Here is an 8,284-nt window from a genome sequence, read left to right on the forward strand (position 1 = left end):
CATTAAAAAAATACTTTGTACATCTTTCCCTTTTGGGTTACATTCAGGTGGAAGTTTTTTGTATATCTCCAGCATTTTGTAAATCCTTGATAGTAATCTCCAGCAACCTTCTTAATCCGAGATATGTAATCTCCTACAGAAAAGGCAAACAAAAGTTTGCACTTGTAAATATAATTCAAAGTAATTTGATATGTAAGTCTTTGAAGAAATCAATCTGATTATGTTTTCATGTTTCTTTTACCTAATTACTTAAACAGCAGTATTTTGGATGTCTTTGCATCTTATATTCCTTTCACTCCTTTTAGAGACCTGCAAAGAGTGTAAAGTAAGAAGATATGCATGCTAGTATGAAATGTTAAGAACATTAATGTTAGTGTCAAAAAAATTGCCTTTTTGTCATCCACTTTGAAAGAAAATGACTTTGGCGATTCAATTTTTTCATTTAGAAGATTCTGTCTCACTTGTTGCAATGTACACATGGCCCTTATCTTTAAAATAGTGATAACTTCATTGTTGAGCCACAAATCAAGATCAATGACTGGAATCACGCCAAAATCTTCCATGTCTTGGTCTAGAGGGATTATGACACCACCCACATGGTGCCATCTACTATAATAAAACGTCAAAATGAAGTTTTGTGTAGCAACCATATACTTGCAAGAAATTGACTCTTGATGCACCTTACATGTGATTCCACTAACTACTTTTGTGTCCCAGCCTTCATCAAGAAACTAAAGAACATTTTTTGCTTGTAAGCTTCTCACTGAGAATAAAGTTTTACACCTTCTAGCTTGCATATTAGAGAAGAAGTCTACAAACACAAGGATAGGCATGAAGAGGACAATTTTTCTCTGTTTACTGGCAATATTAGGTTTCATACATATCTGAAGTTCATTGAATAGCTTACATCTATAGCACTCACTTGTGCTAGAATTTGGTAAAGGCCACTCCTCACACCCAAAATCAGGAAGTGGAAGCTTGGTCAGAGAACCCCATGATCCTTGTGAGTTAGGAGAGACATAGAAATGGTCATAAAAGAACACACCATTCTCTGCAAGAAACCCTCTTGTTCTTCCTTTATAGAGTTCCTCTCCAACAGAGGCATGAAAAACATCAATAATATCAACAATACACTCCACTGGCTGCCATTCCTCTAAGTTGGAGGGATATAAATCTACAAAATAAAAAGCTAAATGCTATAAATCTAACTTCAGTTTTAACATGCAAAGAGAACTTATAGTTAGGCCTGTGTAAAGGAAGATCCCAAGTATTTGGTTGAAGATGGTATGCATAAAAACATGTTGTACCAGCACCTCTTTTATTGTCTTCATGTTTGAGCCATGTCTAAAATCCTTCACTCTTCCTTTCCAACACGAAATGAATGGATTGGCGGTTACCTGTTTCTTTTTCCTGTTTTGTTGCATAGTTATCCAACTACCCTTAGCTATGGTAATAGGAATCCATCTACCCTCCTGCATATCAAATGTATTATATGTGGATATATATTCAATGGAGGTACTAGGACGTTTAGATCTGGCATAGTTTTCTATAGCCAAAAAATGAAGAAGAAGAATGAGCAAGAGAAGGAGAAGGGGGAACAACAAAATTCAAAATGGCGAGAAAGGGGGGGGGGGTGCTTTGGCTCTAAAGAAAGTAGGTGGCCTCGTGAAGAGAGAAGGCTGAGCTCGACATTTGTCATGATGGTTTGGGGGTGAAAAAGGAAGAGCTAGAGGAGAAAAAAGGTGACTTCTGACATGAAAAAGACCCTTTCACGAATTTTCCCCTAAATAAAATTAGCAAAAGAAATGCACTTCTTATTTTTAAAAAGAAAGATTCCATAGCGTAAGCTCTCCTCTCATTGGCTAAGAGCACTCTCTCTCTACATGCTAAAAGGCAAAAAAATGACCTCAAAGTTCCCCTAATGATTTGGAGGGATATTATCATCACTTCCTCATCTTATTGCAATATGCATCTCCAAGAATGACTTAAGAAGTCAAGGTGGCTAGATTCATTATAGCTTTGAACCCTCCATTGAATTCTCATTTGCAATCTCTTTGATTGGCTACTTTCATAGACGTATTGGATGGTGGGAAGCCAATGGAGTAAGAAGTGAATTTAACCAAGAAGTGCAAGGAGGAACCTCTACCAAATTGGGATGTTAAGTGGAATCATTCCAGCTTCAAACCTAATCCTCAATGGGAGATAAGTTAGCTACCTATTTTCCTTAAAGAGAAGGCCTTCAGAGAGAATTTGTGCCTTAATTGTCTTGATCCAAGACATTGTGCTAGAGATTGTCCTCCAAACCCTAATCTACATCAACCCTCAAACCTAAATCCTTCAAATGTTCACAACTCTTGGGACCCTAACAAGAACTTTAACCAAGAACCTAACCCCAATAAAGGCTTCTCAGATCAAACTAATCCTCTAGCTTCTAGAATTTTATGAATCTTTCCCAAAGGAACTTCTAGCAATAGCACATTAAAAAATAGGTGGATTTAGAGGACCGCAAGGAGCATTCAAGGGTAATGAAAGTTAGTCTAATGTTGGATCTCAAATAGTGAGATATAATCCTAAAGCAAATCAAGGTGACAAATCTAAGGCTCAAGTGAATCAATTCATTACAAGAGAAGAAGGACATAGAGATCAAGCTAGCTTATGTCTATTTCAATATTGAGCACCAAGGAGCAAATCAATATTATAGGTGTTAAGAGGCCTCAATTCCAAATTTCATAATTTTCCAACTCTTCTAAATAATTTCCCTAATAAATTTATTCCTAAAAACTCATTAAATTAGAAAATTCTCTATACTCTTAATTCACAAATTAAGGGGAAAATTATCCTAGGTTATACTAAGTGAGAGGAAGTGATTAACAAATCCTCTTAGCTTAATTAAGTGTTTAGTTAATTTCCCCATAAATTCTATGTTATTTTTTCACTAATTTTAGAATTTTAAACTCCATAATTACACATCTATTTATCTTCTCCTAGTCCCCTACTCAATTTTCTAAAGTAACTCTTTAATTAGATTTCCCAAAATTTCATCATTATAATGACACTACCTTCTCAATTAAAAATAAAATTGAGCCTTTTTTCAAAAAATAAATAAATAAATATATAATCCATGTAAAGAGGAGTGAGTATTTATGTTTCTAGAGTAAAGAATCTCTAGTTTGAATAAATAAAAGAGAAAAATTACATATTCTACTAGCGAAAAATGATAAATTACGTTTTCCTACTAGCAAAAATGATTAAATAGAGGTTGTCAAACAAGATTTCTCTTCCGTATGGGTTAGGCAATGATGTAGGTAGGGGGCCTTTATATAGCCTCTAGGGGGCCAGGTGACTGTGTAGGGCTTATTTTAGCCTCTAGAGGGCCAGGTGACTATGTAGGGCTCATTTTAGCAACAAGAGGCGCCTCTCTTCTTGTAGTTCTTTGTTTGATTGGCTGAGAATGTGCTAAAAATGTGTTTTACCCCTCTTTTGAGGACTTGCTAAATTTCTTACATTCTCTCTTCTCCATTGGGTGCTCCTGGAGTGGAAAGTTTTCACATTTTTTCCTTTCGTGCTAATTCCACTTACATTCTTTCTCCTTATCCACAATAGTTTGGAAGAGAAACTTTCATTTCTTACTCAAATTCGGGTATGTCAACCTTCCGAGAGCGAAAAACTCCAAGGAGGTAATTTTTGAGTAAGAAAATTCATACTATTAAATTTACATAGTTCTCTAGGAAACTCTAAGTTCACTAACTTTGAAAGGGACAAGATCCCTCAAGTACGCACAAACTTACACAAGATTGCATAAAGATCAAGCATAACAATTGAAATCTCCATGCATAGAGTGTAACATAGGGTAAAGATCAAATAAAAGCATCAACACAAGAATGGGTTCAATCTCCCCCTCCAAATGGCGGCACCCTTTCCATCTTGAGTATTTATATATTAAAGGGTGCCCTTTGTGCCAAAACTAGGGTGCACGACAAAGGACTTCTTTATTTACAAGAATGAGCTTTTATCCCAAAAGCAAGCTCCTATTTTTATTGTATGTCTTATCTGTTTATCTCAAGGCTATTTACAAGTGCACCCTCTTAGGGTATTTATTTACAAGTGACTATTAACCATAGTCATAATAAAAATCTGGGTAATCTTGGCTACTAGTAAGCCGTCCAAAATGTGTTCCCGCCATCCGTTGATCCTGCCCTTTACTTCATTATCACTCTCTCCAACCTACAGTTGTCCATCACACACAATTAGTATTTAATACACCAACAACAGACAATAAATCGATCAATTCAATCCAGCTATCCATAAGAGTATAGTGCCCATTAACCATGGATGTTACACACTAGGAGGGTACGGACACCTCGTAACATCGCTCCTACCTAGGATAGCAACTGTCCTCAGTTGCTTCACTCATAACTATCTAGTGTGTGATTATAAGAGTCCAGAAGTTCGGGATAAGTACGGAAAAATGTTTAGGGAAACCATTTAGCATCTTCTCTAGGATGATTCTTAAAAGTCACAAGATAATGGTTTTACACAGAACCAACACGTGTGGTGGTAGTCTCATGGTCCACTATAGCATCAGGGAGTAGTTGTTCCTCTTGATCCACCAATTGAGGAGCTTCATCATATATAGGATGAGATGGAATAGTACCCTTAAAAGGTTTCAAGAGACTAATATGAAAAGAATTATGTATCTTCCAATGATTAGGCAATTCAAGACGATATGCAACATCATTAATTTTGTGAATGACTTTGAAAGGTCCATAAAATCGTGGTGCTAGCTTCACAAAGGGGTTAGTGTCAACACTTTTGATATGACGCTTTTGAATGTGAAGCATCACATAATCTCCTGTCTTAAAAAGATAAGGCTTCTTGTGCTTATTAGCTTGAGGAGTGAACAATTCTTGTGAGTGGGAAATGGCAGCACAAACATCAGCATAAATTTTATCAAAATCAACAATCAAATTGTCAGCAGCAGCAGGAATAGTATTTGATAATCATGTAATAGGTGTAGGGAGTGTGTGACCATATACTATTTCAAAAGGTGCTTTTCTAGTAGCAGAATGAGTGGTGTTATTGTATGCAAATTGCAAAATGTGTATGTAGTCATCCCACTGTTTTGGTTGTGTATGAACATAAGCTTTGAGCAAATCAATGATTGTGCGATTAGTGATCTCACTCTGACCATTGGATTGTGGATGGAATGTAGTAGAATAGTCTAAGGTAGTACCTAGATTAGAGAATAAAGCTTGCCAAAATGCACTACAAAACGTGGAATCTCTATCAGATACTATTACCTTAGGTAACCCATGGTGAGTGAACACATGCTTCAAAAATAAGTTAGCGGCTTGAGGTGCAGACAATTTCTTATTACAAGGAATGAAATAAGCATGTTTGCTAAAATGATCTATGATGGTCCAAATCATGTCATGCTTATGCATCGTTAGAGGAAACAATGTAACAAAAATATGTTCCCAAGGTCTCTCGAGAATAGAGAGTGGATGGAGTAACCCCAACTTCTTGCTTATGGTAGACTGAACCTTTTGACAAATCAAACATTCAGCAACAAAGGATTTGACATCTTGTTTCATAAGAGGCCAAAAGAAGTCACGAGATAGATTTTGAAATGTGGCTGCTACACCTCTATGTCCCGCATAAGGTGGATTATGCAATTTCTCTATGAGAGGGTTTCGAAATGGTTTAGAGATGCACAATTTCTTTTGAAAATAGAGAAATTTGTCTTGAATAGAGTAATCAACAATTGATTGTGCATTGGGTTGATTCATTTGAGTCCAAATATGCTTAAAATCATCATAAAGTGCATAAGTGTCACGCATAGATTCAAATGAAATACTATGAATGACCGATAGTAGGTGATTAAGAGTTGTCTTTCTACTCAAAGCATCTGACCAAGATGGTATTGAAGAATTGGCTGAAAATTTTGAATAAATACAGCCCACTTAATATGCCTATCTGAAATCAATGGCTGTGAGAATAAATGTTTTAAACTTTGATGAACAGTTTTTATAACAAAGTCAATACCCATCAAATAATGCTTCCAAATTTTAAGTGCATGCACTACATCAGACAATTCCTTATCATATGTGCTATACTTAACCTGTGCTGGTCTAAATTTCGTGCTTTCATAAGCAAGTGGATGGTTATCCTGCATTAAAACAACACCCAAACCTTTTCCACTAGCATCAGTAACAACCACAAAGGAGGGACGATTAAAATCAGGTAATTGGAGTACTGGTGCATGTGTTAAAGCGTATTTAAGTGCTTGAAAAGACTGATCCTGCACTTTAGTCTATGTGTAAGGTGTATTCTTCTTTAGCAACAACGTGAGATAGTGAGCTTTATATGAAAAATTGCGCACAAATTTCGTGTAGAAACTACATAAACCAAGAAAAGAACTAAGTTCATGCAAGTTTTTGGGTCTTGGCCATGAATTGATAGCTTGTATCTTCTTTGGGTCAACCTTTATCCCTTCCTTAGATACTATGTGACCTAGGTATTCAATTTCTTGTTGGAAAAACATACTTTTCTCTGGGTTAAGATAAAGTTGATTTTCCTTGAGTAATTGGAAAAATTTGGCAAGATGTTTCTTGTGTTCCTCTTCGGATTTACTAAAGACTAGTATATCATCAAAGAACACTATAACAAAGTATTGGTGATCTATGAAGATCCTATTCATCATCCTTGTGAAGGTGGCCGGTGCATTTGTCAAGCCAAATGGCATGACAAGGAATTCATAATGACCGGTTTGTGTATGAAACGCAGTCTTATAAATATCCTCACTAGTCATCCTCACTTGGTGATATCCTAATTTTAGATCCATCTTGCTAAAAGTGGTGGCCCCCTTAAGCTTGTCCAATAGATCATCTATACGTGGAATAGGAAACCTATTCTTGATAGTGATCTTATTCAATGCGCGGTAGTCTATACACATGCAGTGTGTACGATTCTTCTTTTTGACAAGGAGAACAGGTGCCCCGTATGGTGAACTACTTGGTCTTATGAGCCCTCAGTTGAGTAGCTCTTGAACTTGAGACTTAATCTCTTGTTGTTCAAGAGGGTTTACGCGATAGGGAGCTCGACAAAGGGGTGCGCTACCATGAATGGTCTCTATGCTATGGTCCTCAGGTCGAGACATAAAAAAGTGTTAAATCATGCATAAAACACTCTTGAAATTGAGCAAGAAACTCTTTTTGTGCATCATTACAATGTGATTCTTGTGCAGCAGATATTTCATTAATGTACACAAGAAATGCTTTATCTCGTTTGCGAATGGCCCTTTTAGCTTGAGTGTGAGATAGTAATGGTTGATCTTCACTTTCATATGCAGTATGTAAACAAATTTGATGACCTTCATACATGAAAGTAAGAGAACGATTGCTATAATCAATCTTAGGATTTAATTCATGACGAAATGGCATTCCTAAGATGATATCTATCCCATGCAATGGAGCAACAAGAGAAGTACGCTCTTGAGAGTTCTCAATTGAAATCTTTAAGTTTTCCACTTGTTGAGTGCAATTGTACCTTTGGTTATTGAAAGCAATCTTAACTTTGTATCCATATGATGTAAGAGGTAGATTAAGAGATTTAGCAATGTGATTTGAAGTAAAATCATGGCTACTTCCATCATCAAACAAAATACTCACTTCTTTTCCTTGCACAATACCTTTGATTTTTAAAAGAGTGTAAGGTGAAATGGATGAGGGTTTAGGGTTACCTTCATTCGGTTGATCGTCATTACCCTCATAGTTTGGATCGTAATCATCATCGTAGTCGTCATTGTCTTCCAAATCCGCTTCTTCTTCTAGGATAGGCTCATCTTCGACCATGTTGACTTAAGCAAGAGGGTGAGCTTTTTCTTCTTTCTTCATTGGGCATTTGTCTGCATAATGTCCTAGGCGATGATAATTGAAGCACTTTACCCTCTTCAAGCAGTCCTCGGTCCTTTGGTTGGAAGTGCCGTTGGTCTTCTTGAAGTTAGGATGAGCGCCTTGACCGTTAAAACCGTTGTGGTTGCCTTGACTGTTGTTGAGGACCTTTGCTTTCTTGTCCTCCCAAGAGTGTGGTTGTGCTTCCTCTCTTTTAAAGAAGGGATGCTTGAATTTATTATACCTGTCACTTATAAAAGACAAAGCAGGCCTCTTGCCTTGATTAAAATTTTGATGCTCTTGCTTCATGCGATTACCCCTAAGTTTCTTTTCACTATTTAGTGCTAAAGAGATTGCTTTAGCCAAGGAGTGTGGGTGAAACATCTCAATAT

General features: G+C 36.6%; 1 pseudogene; it reads right to left on the reverse strand.

Annotated features, from left to right (window-relative positions):
• Positions 1–249: 249 nt before the first annotated feature.
• LOC148023380 (uncharacterized) lies at positions 250–7,853 on the reverse strand (annotated as a pseudogene).
• Positions 7,854–8,284: the final 431 nt, after the last annotated feature.

The sequence above is a fragment of the Lygodium microphyllum genome, chromosome 16 (genome assembly GCF_053477565.2).
Source record: "Lygodium microphyllum isolate KBCC chromosome 16, Lygodium_microphyllum_v1.1.10, whole genome shotgun sequence".
NCBI lineage: Eukaryota > Viridiplantae > Streptophyta > Polypodiopsida > Schizaeales > Lygodiaceae > Lygodium > Lygodium microphyllum.